This window comes from Ictidomys tridecemlineatus, chromosome 6 (genome assembly GCF_052094955.1).
Source record: "Ictidomys tridecemlineatus isolate mIctTri1 chromosome 6, mIctTri1.hap1, whole genome shotgun sequence".
NCBI classification, from domain to species: Eukaryota; Metazoa; Chordata; class Mammalia; order Rodentia; family Sciuridae; genus Ictidomys; species Ictidomys tridecemlineatus.
The window spans coordinates 191694507-191709755 of NC_135482.1; the positions used below are offsets into that span (position 1 = coordinate 191694507).

A 15249-nucleotide genomic window follows, 5' to 3' on the forward strand; every position below is an offset into this window, starting at 1 on the left:
CCTTCATTTTCTCCAGATGTAAGGGATGAAGTAATTCTTTCTGAAAAGACATCAACTCTGAAATAAAAGAAAAATGTGCAAATGAACTACCAATTAGAACATATTTCTCATAAGGACTCACTCTAGATAAATGAAGCTCAGTACCATATACAAAAAGAGGTCAATATAATGATGAAAGAAAAGATTACAAAATTACAGATTATTACAAAATATTTCACTACACAGTTCTCTTCATTTAATAAATCAATCAACTGTGATTTAAAAAGTGAAAGAAAATCATGTATATATCTCAGAGAATGAGAGAATTTTTATTGTAACTTCTCTCAAAATCTATTTTTGACAGCAATGAGTCAAAGTGGCCAGATAAGATTGCATCCTTTTATAAAGAATATCAATCTGTTTCTGTTCTCTATATAAAATTTTAAAAGTAATTTAATAGGTACATCAGAAACTGTCCAATCATGTAATCTGTAGCTTTCTATAGACAGAAAGAGTATCTTAAGAACAATGATTAATGGAAAAGCCTACATCTGGGGGAAGTACTTCTTAGTACAATTTTGGATTGGAGTCATGAAGGAGAAACTTCCATGGCAGCTGACCTGCCAACATCCCAATATCCATCTACCTCAAATGATCAGTCTCAATTTAATGAGTGCTCAGACCAATAGCATTACTTGGAATGATGGTTAATGTTACGAGTCATGGTGCCCAGATAAGTGGTCAAACATTATTCTGAATGTTTCTATGAGGGGATAAGATTAACAATTAAAGCACTGAACTTTATAGGTAAAAGAAGACTGCTCTCCCTAATGTAGGCAGGTCTCGCATAATCAGCTGAAGGTTTATAGAACAAAAGAATGGCCTCTCCAGAGCAAGAGAACATTCTGCCAATATAGTTCGTGTATTCATACTGCAGATTTTAACCTGTTAGTTGCCATAACTGCATAGACCAATTTCATAAAATGATTCTATTTATATATACAAACACATCCCATTAGTTCTGCTTCTCTGCTTTTTCTTATCCTACCTGTGCTGAGTCAGAAGCTCTGGGCATAGAGTTTAGTTTTATTTTTATCTTTTAGGTTTTTTTTCCCTCCATACTAAGGGGTTATATCCAGGGGTACTCTATCACTGAACTATATCCCCAGCTTTTTGGTTTTTTTTGGATAGGATATCAAATTGCTAAATTGCTAAATTGCTGAGATTGGCCTTAAAGTCACAATCCTCCTGTCTTAGCCTCTAGAGTTTCTGGGATTCTGGGCATTATACCACTGTGCCCAGCTAAAAATCTGCCCTCTAAGCAATTCTGATGCATGACAAATTTTGAAAAAAATCCCCATTTCATGAAAGAACAAATCTAAAGTGAAAAACTGAAACTAAAATAGGCAAGATAACTCACTAGCTATTTGTGAAACACAGATTATCTCCTAGTTTCCTGGCGGTGTGACCTTATTTTCATTAATATCCTCCAATCAAAAAAAAAAAGTAAAGGTAGTATATGAAATCATCATGGTTTATGCAAACATAAAATCATTTGTTAAATCTCATTAATTTGGATTTGACTAATTAGAATTTGGGATATTTTAGACTATGTTACAATACAAAAATATTGGGTGAATATTTAAAATATGTTTTGTAGCTTTCAAGTTCCCTCAGTTGTTATTTTTTTAATCTAACATACAGGCTGTGTTATGGGTTGAATCGTGTTCTCCAAAAATTCATTTGTTGAAGTCTTAACTCTAGTAACTCACAATATGCCCATATTTGGAGACAGGGTTTGGAATGGGAAATTAAGATTAAATGAGGCCATATGGGTGGTTCATATGACTAATTCATATGACTATATTTGGATATACTGTATTTCACTGAACAATTGTCATTTTATGCTTTTTTTTTTCTTGGCAAAAAAGTGGGGGTGCAACATTATGTGAAGAGTTCTTTTTTTTTTTCTTTTTAAATTGTGTGGATATTACTTAATCATGTATTACTAAACTGTATTACTCATGAGTATACATCAGTGCAGCAGTGATGGTTATGCTGTGAAATACAGTCAGGGCTTAAAAAGTAACAAATTTAAACTAAGGTCTGTAGGAGGGGCCCTAATCCTATATGCCTGGTGCCTTTTAAAATAAGAGAGAAATTCTGAATTTAATAAAAATTAAAATACCCTGCATTTAATAAAAAAAGGCCAGAGGATGAAAAAGGAATTGAGATAGAGTGAAGTTAATCACTTAACAAGCTAGACCTAAAGAACTCAAGATTTTTTTGCACTGTTGAATGCACATTACTGTCTTAACCCAACTCCAACCATGACTCTGTAGATGCTGCTGCATCTGCTCACAACCCCACACAATCCAGAAGCAACAATAACTTCTCCTTCTGGCTTGCCCTCCTATCCTACAGCCTTCCTGCTTCTTGTAATCATGATCCTCCCACCTAAGATGTAGGTTCAATGTAAACAACTTAGACCTGCCTTACCCAAATTTTAATAAAAAAAAAAATCTTTAAATACTCTTAATTCTAGTCCAGAGGACATTTTCCCATCTGCTTACCTAATCTTGCTGCTGGGGGCTATGGGAACTTGTCACAGAACTGGTCTGTCCTTTCTGGCTAGCATTTGTAATGGTTCAATAAGCCCTTTTTATTCAAAGTTCTCAGTGTTAAGAGTTTTGATGTAACTCTTACTAAGAAGAAGAATTTGGACAAAGAGACATATGTGTATTGAAAAGAGACCAAGTGAGGACATAGCAAGAAAGTGTCTGCCTGGGGCTGGGGCTGTAGCTCAGTGGCAGAGCACTTGCTGAGCATGTGTGAGGCACTGAGTTCGATCTTCAGCACCATATAAGTAAATAAATAAAAATAAAGGTAACAACTAAAAAACATATATATTAAAAAAGAAAGAAAGAAAGTGCCTGCCTGTAAGTCAAGGAAAGAGGGCTCAGGAGAAACCAGACCTGCTGATACAATAATCTTGGACTTATCAACTCTAGAAAAATAAGGAAAGAATTTCTGTTTTCTATGTCACCCAGTCTGTGGTACAATGTTATGATAGTCACAGAAAACTAATACAGGCTGTACATACCATTTTTGTTATCTACCCATTACTTTTAGTATATAGTCCTTGGTACCAAGGTCTGTCCTTACAACTAAGTCAATGTTTTGCATCAAAATGTGTACTCTCCAACACACAGACTACCTGAGATAATGAAGCTCAGGCTAACATAGGAATCAAATGTCCAAGAGATAAGTGTAGGAATAGGTATGATCTAATCCCAGGATAAGGAAATCCTAAAACAAACCATTCCCCAATCCAATATAAGATCAGTAGTTTTCCTTGCTCACTGAAATCATGCCAGGCCAGCATGGCTTTCCCTGCTTTCACATATCATCTTTGACAATTTGTTATGTTATTGTTCATTATTGGACAGCAACCCCCCCCCCAAAAAAAAAAGAAAAAAGAAGGCAGGAATCTCTGTTTTGTTCACTAATGTACCTAAAGAGCCTAGAACAATGCCTGGCAGTAAATATTGCTGTGTAGTCAGTCATTCCCCACCAGGCTTCTGATTGCTACCTTCCTCTAAAACAAGCTGATGTGAATACATAATCCAACCCTTTCCTCAATTTCATATAACTGAAATAAACTACTCATAAATGTGGCTGACTTTACTGAGAATCTTGAGGCAGACACAGATTGGTTTTTATAGGAATGGATGTAGCTCCTACTTAAGCACCAGGTATGTCTTCCTATTTGTGAAATGTCCTTTAGCCTCTGCCTCACCAGAAAATCTGCACTGGCCTTTGAATTTAATAGGAACACCCAGTCTTCCTAGGAAAAGACTGATAATTGTATAGCCATATTAAGTAGTAACAGAGCTGGTTTTAAGTCAATTAAATCCATCAATGGCAGCTCAATAGTCAGTAAAAAATAAACATCCAATCTGCTTTTAAACTATTTTATCAATGATAACTCACTTCAGGAAATACACTTCTGAAACCAACAGGCAGTGACAGGTTCAAGCTTTGAAAGTTAAGTAACTGATAGTAGATTCTCCAATGATATGCACTTATAAGCAATGCCAATTCTGAAATAAGCAACCCCCTAAATCCCATGTAAAACCAGCAATTTGCTTTCTTACTGAGATTATGCCAAGCCAGTTTGGCTCCTCTGATTTCAGAGGTGGATCTACCCTTCAGGCCATACAGACCTGAGTCTCACACCAATTTCAATTTCATCTCCTTCCTTTATGTGTTGCCCCACTTTTCTCTTTCTTCCATTTTATAAGCTAGAAAAAAATCTACTCAGTGGGTCTCTAATGCAGTGTACTAACCATTTTGTGGTTTGGGCTTCTAACAATATTCAAACCCTTCTACTTAAAACTAATCTTTTTAAAATAATTTATTATTATAAAACTTTATTTTTTATTTATAATGACAGAATTCGTTACAATTCTTATTACACACATAGAGCACAATTTTTCATATCTGGTTGTATACAAAGTGTATTCACACCAATTTGTCTTTATTCATGTACTTTGGATAATAATGATCATCACATTCCACCATCATTTCTAACCCAATGCCCCCTCCTTTTCCCTCCCACCCCTCTACCTATCTAGAGTTCATCTATTCCTCCCATGCTCCCTCTCCCTATCCCATTATGAATCAGCCTCCTTACATCAAAGAAAACATTCAGCATTTGGTTTTTGGGGACTGGCTAACTTCACTTAGCATCATCTCCTCTAACTCCATCCATTTACCTGCAAATGCCATGATTTTATTCTCTTCTATTGCTGAGTAATATTCCATTGTGTATATATGCCACATTTTTTTTTATCCATTCATCTACTGAAGGGCATCTAAGTTGGTTCAACAGTTTTAGCTAGTGTGAATTGTGCTGCTATAAACATTGATGTGGCTGTGTCCCTATAGTATGCTGTTTTTAAGTCCTCTGGGTATACAGTGGTTCCATTCCCAATTTTCCAAGAAATCTCCATACTGCTTTCCAGATTGGCTGCACCAATTTGCAGTCCCACCAACAGTGTATACAAGTGTACCTTTCCCCCCACATCCTCACCAACACTTATTGTTTGTGTGCATAATAGCTGCCATTCTGACTCGAGTGAGATGAAATCAGAGTGGTTTTGATTTGCATTTCTCTAATTGCTAGTGATGATGAACATTTTTTCATGTATTTGTTGATTGATTGAATATCATCTTCTGAGAAGTGTCTGTTCAGGTCCTTGGCCCATTTATTGATTGGGTTATTTATTTTGTTGGCGTTTAGCTTTTTGAGTTCTTCATATACCCTAGATGTTAGGGTATGGGGGGTAAAGATTTAAGACTCCTGTGGTGCAAGAATTAAAATCAAGAATCAATAAATGGGATGAACTCAAAAAAGTTGAATCAATAAACCGGATGAACTCAGAATGGTGTGCAATTTAAAACTTAAATGAGAAGAACTAAAAAAGTTCTTCTCAGCAAAAGAAAGAATCTATGAGGTGAACAGAGAGCCTACATCTTGGGAGCAAATATTTACCCCCAAACTAATCTTTTAAGATGCTATTTCAAATACAGTTCTGTCCCAGAAAGGAAATTCTGGTGCTAGGATAAAATATCTGTGCTTTGTTACAGACGTAATTTTAACCAATCTTGATAATAACCCTAACAGTTTGTTTTAACTCCTATTTTGAAAATAAGGAGAAGGGGGGTATAGTGACTTTAAACTATTAGCCCAAATCCATGTCATCAGTTAAGAGGCAATATGAATTTACACCATTTTTATTCCAATATTTGGGGTTTTCCCCACACGATGCTGCTGCTACAGGAGCTGTATCTCTTCCCTATTACTTCTCTTTATGTCATTGCACTAATCTCTTCTTCTACAGTAGCCCACCCTTATTCCCAAGACCCCTCTGATAATACCAAAACTATATATACTATCTTTTTCTTATAATATCTACCTATGATGAAGTTTATTTAAATATTTATTTGTGGTGCTAAGGACGGAACTCCCTAGAGTTTAATTTATAAATTAGGCCCACTAGTAGATTAACAACAATTAATAGTAAAGTAGAAAATTAAAAAAAAAACTTTAGATGTTGACGGACCTTTTTTATATTCATTTATTTATATGTGGTGCTAGAATCAAATCCAGTGTCTCACACATGTGAGGCAAGCCCTCCACCCTGAGCCACAAATCCAGCCCCCTAAAGTAAAAAATTTAAACAATATAGTATAATAAAAGTTATGTGAATGTGGTCTCTTTCAAAAAATCTTGTTTACTTTCACCTTTTCACTTAAACAAAACACTGTTTGGCTCCTCTTTTGCATATCTACTATTGCCAGCCTCACTGCTCTCCTAAAGATGACTTGAACAGCTCTGTGATACTGTAACAGTCAAGCTGATATCCAGGACAGCTACTTAGTGGCTAACAGGAAGATGGCATATAGATAGCCTGGATATGCTGGACAAAGGGATAATGCACATCTTGGGCAGAACAGAGAGGGCTGGCGTGAAATTTTATCATGTTACTCAGAATGGTGTGCAATTTAAAACTTAAACTGTTTATTTCTTGAGTTTTGTTCATTTTTAGACCATGGTTGACACTGGGTAACTGAAATCATGGAAAGTAAAATCTCAGTTCAGGGGTGACTGCTTGCCCTCTGTTAGTATCCCCTAGAAAGGAGCTACTGAAGAATTAATCCTGCCTAGATAGGAAAGGAAGCTTGGCATGAAGAGTGGGCAGGCTCTTGTCTCCTTAACTCTGAAGGAGAAAATCTTTCTCTCCCATTTCTGTGGAGATTTCCTCTTACCTGTGAACCCTTTGGCTTTGAATTCTATGTGAAGCTTGGGTCATAGTGTTTGCCTTAGCCCTGAAATGCCTCAAACATTGACTCGGTCAGTATAGCCGGGTCTATTCTGTGGGACTGAGGTACCACAGTCACATCCCAGCTCCCCACCTGTCCCAACACAGATCCTATCCACCTGTACCTTCAGAGAGTGCTCCAGCTTCTTAAGATACCCACTTCATAACTATAGCCACTAGGACCCAATACTACATAAAGTGACCTGAATAAATTTTAAAAGCCCTATAAACTGGCACATAAAAGAAATTAGACTAACGCAAAGCAATCTTTTATTCATTCTTCAAAAAAGATAGTGGAATGAACCGGACATAACTTTCCTATGTTTATACATGAATACACCACCAGTGAAATTCCACATCATGTACAACCACAAGAATGAGATTCTAATTAAAATATGTCATACTCTGGGTGTGTACAAAATGTCAAAATATACTCTACTGTCATGTGTATAAAATGAACAAACTTAAAAAAAAAAAAAGAACAAAGACTAAGAAAACAAAATAGCAACAAACTTTGGGATCTACAAAATAGATATGTACTAACTCTTAGCACATAATTTTTGGAGTTTTCATTTTCTTTCATCACATTCACAGTTTTCAAGGTAACTAATCAGTTAATGTGCAGAATGTTGTTTTGTCTAGTGATTTTTCATTATTAGAATGACATTATTCATGTTCGTAGAGAAACAATAGTATATTTTCTTTTTAGCACCTCAATACATGTTATTGATAATTGATAATTCCCAACTTGATTCTTGGTTTACATGTGTTGTCTGACAGATTTAACTGTTAAATTCATTATTTTTCCCTTTATAATTAAGCCATTATTTTGAAGCTATATAAATATCTTGTTTCTCATAATAATTTCTCCACCTGGTTTAATCATGCAATGGCAAATTTTGCCTGTATCAATTATTACTGTGATGTTTGTTTAGTGAAAGTTTACTTTTTTTTTCAGTTGTTGATAGACCTTTATTTTATTCATTTATTTATATGTGGTGCTGAGAATCGAACCCAGTGCCTCACACATCTGGCAAATGCTCTACCTCTAAGCCACATCCCCAGCTCCGATAGTTTTCTCTTTTTTAATTATTTCTATATTCATCAAGTGGAATTTTGTAGTAAACATCTATCTGGATGCCACAATTTGATTAACTGAATGCAAATATGAACTTTTAGATATATATATATATTTTTTTTAAAGTGGTCTTGCTAAAACACAAGCTCCTATGCTTTGAGCAGCTTTCAGTGGTCACTGTCTACAGAGTCTAAGCCTCTTAACGTGGTGTAGAGAGCCCTTCATGATTTGATCTTGTCTATCCCATCACATCCATCCCCCACTACTATCCCTGACTGAATGTTAATATTACCGCAACTCTGAAATAACTGTCCATTTCTTTCACATAGCCTGCTGTTTCTTACTTCTTCACCTTCGCTCATGTCTGGAATGCCTTTCTTATCTTCCTCACTCTCTATTTCAGGCTAATTTTCACTGGTCCTCTAAAATTCAGCTCCAGCATAACTTTCATGAAACCATTCCTGAGATCCTAAGGCTGGTGTGAGTACCTCCTAAATGTTGTCATATTTGTCACTGTTACTGCACTGTAAGGCAAGGAGCCTTTGTGTATGTCTCTCCACAAAAATATAAGCCTCTTGAGATCAGAGAGTATCTTACCTTTAATAACCCACAATCAAATATATAGTGTCCATTATATAGTATATACCTAATAATGGTTGAACAAATTTCGATGAAAACAACTAAAATATTGATAGCAACCATAGTAGTGATGATGTCAGTATTTCATCCCTAGCACCGAGCTACCTTTAGCATGCTGATAAGATTCTGATCTTATAAAGTCCTTTTAAGTCAATTTTGTAGCACTTAGTGTTGATCTGGTCCACAGTAGATGCTAAATGAATTTCCTATTTTCTCTCTAATGGAGTATAAGAAGTGGTGGTAACAACTTTGTGTGTAGTGCGAAAGAATTTATAGTAAGAAAGCAAGTCAGTGGGTCTCTCCAAGCTTCATTCCTCCTTATCGGTAAAAACAAAAATATTACCTACCTTGAAGGATCTTACAAATACGCAAAAAGTCCCTAATACAACTTGGAACTAACAATCACTTAAAAGAAATGTTAGATTGAATTCTAATGTTGAACAGCTATAGTACCTTATACATATGAGAAAATCTTCTGAAATTCAGAAGGAATGTACTTTTTAATAGCATGCAATCAAACCATTTCATTTAATTTCAAAATGTATCACTTACCCTTCTTCAGAAGATGGTGGAATGATGGACTGATTCCCTAGAGCTAAATGGGAATCAAAAAGTCACAGTATTAGTGGAAGTAATTCATGCTAAATAAATTTCATATTAAAATATGAAATTCTGTGATATTTACCAAATTTCTTCCTTTTCAGGCAACTACTATCTTCACTCTATTCCAGGAGAATAAATGAATAAATAAATGTTATTAGTAAAGTAATCTAAATATCAGTTAAAAAATGGTACTAATTATTCTGATGTGTAATTCTGAAAAATAGGAGTGGGAGAAGTCAACATTTGTTCTTACCTCCCAGGAAACTGAACTATCTATTTCTGGAAGCACCGTCTTTTTAAAGAACGCACAAATTTTTATAAGTATTATTTCAAAAATAATGCCTAGGAAAATTATAAAGAAGATTGTTGTCCAGTCATTTTGAAAAATCCAGGACTCTAGAAGGTCCATTAATGTAAAAACTGTATTATCTTCCAATGTACCCTTTACTTCATTTTTAAAATAATAATATGGCTTTGACATTTTAACATAGCAGGTAAAATAGATTGGTATCTCATTCAGAATTTCTCCACTTCAGATGCTCCAAAACACAAAAGTTGGTATGTCCATCTCATAATCACATGCAGAAAAAAAACTTCAGTGCTGTTCAGTGTCTTATCAAATGCAGCAATGATTGCTCTGGGCCTCAGTAATATGAAGTACGTGTCACAGTGGGTATTGAACTGAGCTCATGTCAGCTTTCTTCAGCAATAATGAAAGTTCACTGGGGAGATATGTACAGTGCTATAGTTTTTTTTAATTAAAAAAAATTATAATCAGTCCAGATGCCCATCAATGGATGAATGAATTAAGAAAATGTGGTAAACACATACAATGGAGTTTTACTCAGCCATAAAGAAGAATGAAATATGGTATTTGCTGGTAAATGGATGGAAATGGAGAATATAATGCTAAGTGAAATAAGCTAGATTCAAGAGTTGAATGTTTTCTCTCATATGTGGAAGCTAGAGCTTAATAATAAGGAAAGGGTGGCGGGTGAGGATGGATATCATAAAGATATAGGGAAGGTGAATAGAAAAGGACTTGGAAGGGTGGAAGGAGGGATGGGAAATGGGAAGAAATGTAGAGTGAATTTAACAAACTCACATCATGTGCATATATAGATAAACCACAGGGAATTTTACTTTTATGTGAGTGTGAAAAGCACAAGTGTGAGGGGAGGAACTGGGAATGAAATGGAGTGGGTCACATTTCAAGAATGTATCATTCTGCCGGGATGAACTCAGCTACTATGTATAACTAGAATGCTCTAATAAAAATGATAATAAAAATTATCCTCTATTAATTTCATAAACAGAAATGCAATTCTAAGATGCAATTCCTTAGCACAGTTAGACTATCCACTCTTACAGTTCAAAAAAATATAAATAAACTTGAATTGGTAGAAGGCATTTGATATAATCATTTCTATTATGATCAGTAATAGTGTATTTTATATTTCTTTGTGGTAAGGAAGATATAGTCCTTTCTTAGAATGAAGGTTGACAGTTTTAACAAATAAAATACTGGATGCCCAATTTAATTTGTATTTCAAATAAATTCCAAATAAGCATTTACTATAGATAAGTGCCATTACCACTATGTAAATTGAGTCTATTTTTAGAACACTTCATTTTATATTCTTTTTGTTAGAGGGCTCTGCTGGCAAGTTTCCCTTCAACAATCTATTGATATGCTGAAAAACAAAGACTTTGAACCAGCCTTTATGGTAAATTTCCTTTACACCAGTCCATGGCAATTCCAAGGAGCTACTTGTGATGTCCTCTCAATGTCAGAATTAAGGGTGGGGCAGAGGTAGCTCTTAGTACTGCCCACTTGCCTAAGTCTAGAGGGCAGGCCTGTATGTTTCCTGAGCATACGAAACAAGTTTAGTCACAAGCAGAGTTAGTCTTAGTTAGTAATGAATACTGTTCCTTTGAAGGTAAAACAGTTCCTTTGGAGATGAACAGTTCCTTCTTCAAAGGAACAGTACTCCATACCTCCTCTGGCTTTACTTTTGCAAGATGGGTTAAGGAAAGAAGTACTATTTGTTCTACTGGAGTAAATGGTTCAGGCCTTCTCTGAGCACAGTGAAAATTGACTTGAGTTCTTATTTCCCTTGAGTACCAAGGATCACAAATATCATAATTTACAGTCAACTGTACTATTTGTCCAGGTATCTGTAATCCTCAGTTAGGTTAAATTTAGTTAGGTTAAACTTGGGTTTTGTATTTACAAAAAATAGTGCTCCAGAATGAATGTATGGTAGGTATTATTTAGCTCTGGATGAAACTTTAACAATTTCTCTCAATTTTTCTAGCACCCTAATAAAGCATACCCTCTTTTCTGTACCCTCCCGCTTATTTAAGCTGAGTGATTTTTAAAGACCATTTTCCCCCCTTTCTTGAGTTTTTTTTTATTTTAGTTTTATGGGGGGGGGTTTATTCTGCTTAGATTTTCCTTTAAAATTTAAAGCATCTAGTAAAAATTCAATTTCTTTCACCTATTTTCAGAAATTCTAATTTGCTTAATGTCCCTTTCATAAAGGGACTTTGTTATTTCAATACTTTATTTACTTAAATCCTTCCAAGCTTTATGGTACTGAGTCCCTCACCAGGATCCCATTGCATAGCTTATAAAAACTGAAAAGGAGCTGCTGCTTACTGCTCCTGATAGAAAATTAACATGGGTTAATATTATTCCCCTCCAGTGCTTCACTGTTTTATTACTCATGTTCTTATTCTTGCCTACTAACAAAAGTATAATCGTCTATTGTTCAGCACAGATGCTTCTATCCCTTGTACTAGAACTGATTTAAAAAAAAGAGTGCTAAAATAGATTTAAACAATCATGAAGTTAAAACAAGAACATCAGAGAAAACCCATTTCTAACAGTAATAAAGAATAGAAACTACAAGAAAAACACTCAAAAAAAAAAAATTCTAAAACTCTATATCTACCAATGTCACATTATTTTTCTGGTGCTCACTGCTGGGGCTCAAACCCCAGGCCTCGCAAACACAGGGAAGTGTTCTACCTCTAAGCTATATCACCAGCTCATAGAACTTTTTAAAAAATTTTTTTGCTTTAAAATATTTTATTAGATTTTTTTATAACACTTGTATAAGACAAAATATAGAAGAACATCTATGCCACTGACCTTCTATTCTTGAATAAAAAAGTAAAATAAAAAATAAATTATAGATGAATACTGTCTACTTGATATACAAGTGTTCTGTTTAGAACATGAAACATGTATGTTCCTAGAATCTGCCTAATATCAGATAGAGAACATCCTTTGATTCAGCAAAATCCTAAAAATTTCATACAAGGAACACATCAGAACCCTTGCAGGCGGTAGTGAAAACATGAAGCTGGATGGGATGGGGAGGTGCCACACAGGATGGAGGGGAAGCAGAAGAGTGTATCACGGGTTTCAAAGATCCTCAGAGAAGGGGCTGGGGTTGTGGCTCAGCAGTAGAGTGCTCGCCTCGCACATGCAAGACCCTGGGTTCCAGCCTCAGCACCACATAAGAATAAATAATTGAAATAAAGGTATTGTTTCCAACTACAACTAAAAAATATTTTTTAAAAAATCTTCAGAGAAAAGTTGGGAGAACATAGTACTTATTGAATATATATTTTTTTCCTCCCAGAACTAGGGGTTGAAACAAACCTAAGGCCTCCAAATACTAGGCAAGTGCTCTACCAATGAGTAATATATATCCCCAGCCAATATCACATTCTTTGAACTATTTGGCCTTTTAAGCCAGGTTTTCTTTAACAGAAAAGTTTCAATGACAGGTATATAAAACCAGGGATTGTTCATAATGATTACAAATATTCCTTCTAATTACCTTATTTCAATGCAACAAATATTTACTGAGTAAACAAGGCACTGAACACAGAACAAAAAAGTGCTTCAAAGACAAGTGAAATATAGTTCCTGACTTGTTGGAGTTTGTAATACAAATAGGATGCTGCAATTAATAATAGGAAGGCAGATTGTGACAAAGATATTTATTTTGGAAATCATTCAAAGAAAGTTGCAAAGAGAGAAAAAACTGTTTTAAGGATGAGTAGCACTTAAGAACAGGCAAAGATCAAAAAGTTTCAGTAAGAGACAGATTTTCCTTTATACAAAAGCTTTTTGTAATCCAGGTAGCTATAGTGCTGAAACAGGTTTGAGTATGAAGAGGAAAAAGGCTAAACTGTTGATAGGGTGCTATTATAGAATGTCATTCAAGATTTGGGGTTGGTAAGATCAATTTATTAATCAAAGCAAAGAGACAATAAAAGAGGAAAATCAATTAGGCTACTGCAATTACACAGATGAAAATTGATAAAGGCTTCAACTGAATGATGCTGGTACCAATAGCAAAGAGATGGAAGCAAGAGAATTTTAGACCCTGAAAATCCAAGATTTAGCAACCAAAAGGAAACAAAAGGGCATGTGGAGGAGCTAATGGTAATAAGGAAAGCATTTAAAGATAATCCCGAAACTGGTATGCCTAGGACAGAACTTTGCATGGCACTAGTGACATCTTGAATGGAGTGGAGCACTTCTTTGCTGTAGCTGTTGCCCTGCATGGTAAGATATTCAGCAATATCCTTTTCTTCTACTTATAGGATGTCACAGCACCACTTCAGTAGTGACAAGTTTCTAGACATTGCCATATGTCCCCAGAGGGCAAAAATCACCCCCAGCTGGAAGGCACTGGACTAGATGAGCAGCTGCATCATTAATTAGTGCCTACCAGTGAAGGCTATATAATGGCTTCCATAATCTTTGGTAAGCCTTCTTATAACTACATAGCCTTGTTAATAACTTTTAAAATCTATTTGTCATAGTATTTTATAGTATGTTTAATTTGTAATAAGTTGTCCTTTGTCTTTTTGATTAGTTTTACTTCTGGTTCTCAGTGTTATTCCCCAGTTGATTTGTAGTTGTTAACAGATCAGTGATTATGTAGACATCTAGATTGTTTTCATACCCATATCATTTTAAATATGAACTGTTAACTATTTTTTTTTTAATTTAGGTTTTCTTCAGGAAATGAATTGGTCTCAGAGCAGATATAGGAGTTTTGGATTTGTAGTTGTACTTGACTTCATTCTATAACACGAATGATCTGGATGCTATTACCTAGGTTTTCATTCTTTATGCAATATTTTCTAAAATAAAATAATTAAATTCATTGCTTTTACCATGGCAGGAAGAAAGAGGAACCTCAAAAATCTACAAGTTGACCACATCATCTGAGGCTAGAGTAAATTCTTAATATAGAAAACCATTCCTTGCTACACTTTCTTTATAAATTTAACTTCATTATTTTTGTATTTTAGATTTTATATATCTCAATACCATTTCAAGTTCAGTTCAGGAGATACCTGAATTTCCCAAGACAAAAATTAAGTGCCCCAACTCTGCCTACATATTATGTTAGTCCTACCATGCAGTCCATTATTTAACTCCTTAATCAGACAGTGGTCTACTTATTGGTTTCTTGCACCATGTTGTAAGGTGTAAGTTTTACTTTTTTTGCAACCCTATGTAGCCTCACTTTTAACATATTCAGTAAAAGCTTCTTCAATGAAAGTTGTTACTTCATTTTTTTAAAGTGTTCAGGGTCTCACATTTGAAATGCATTTCCATTCCTACCTTCCTAGGTAGAGATGTATATAACTCCATAAATCTGACTAGATTTAATATAGTAAATTAACTTTTTAGTTTTCTTTCCTTTTCTTGGTACCAAGGATTGATCCTAGGGGTGCTTAACCACTGAGCCACATTCCCAGCCCAATTTATTTTTTAAGACAGAGTCTTACTAAGGTTGCTCAGGCTTGCAATCCTCCTTCCTTATGCTCCCAAACTGCTGGGATTACAGGAATGTGCCATCACTCCCAGGTAGTTTTCTTTTTTGTAGTGCTAGGAATTGAACTAAAGGCTTTACAAATGCTAGGCAAGTGAGCTACAGCCCCCACCCCAATTTCTCTTCATTAAGGATGACACTATTCTATAAAATTACTTTTTTTCAGTTGCATATCAGTAAGACAAAAGCACTG

At 35.1% G+C, this 15249-nt stretch overlaps 1 protein-coding gene across 2 annotated transcripts in view; it reads right to left on the reverse strand.

Moving 5' to 3' along the window:
* Mettl21c (methyltransferase 21C, AARS1 lysine) overlaps positions 1–9313 on the reverse strand; it is a 60520-nt gene extending 51207 nt beyond the window's left edge. For both annotated transcript variants that reach the window (XM_005317005.5, XM_078016310.1), the window contains exons 1-3: positions 9269–9313; positions 9136–9178; positions 2–57 (exon numbers count right to left, since the gene is read on the reverse strand). The gene's annotated coding sequence lies outside the window, so the exon portion shown is untranslated. The remainder of the gene's footprint in view (position 1; positions 58–9135; positions 9179–9268) is intronic.
* Between the last annotated feature and the right edge of the window lie 5936 nt (positions 9314–15249).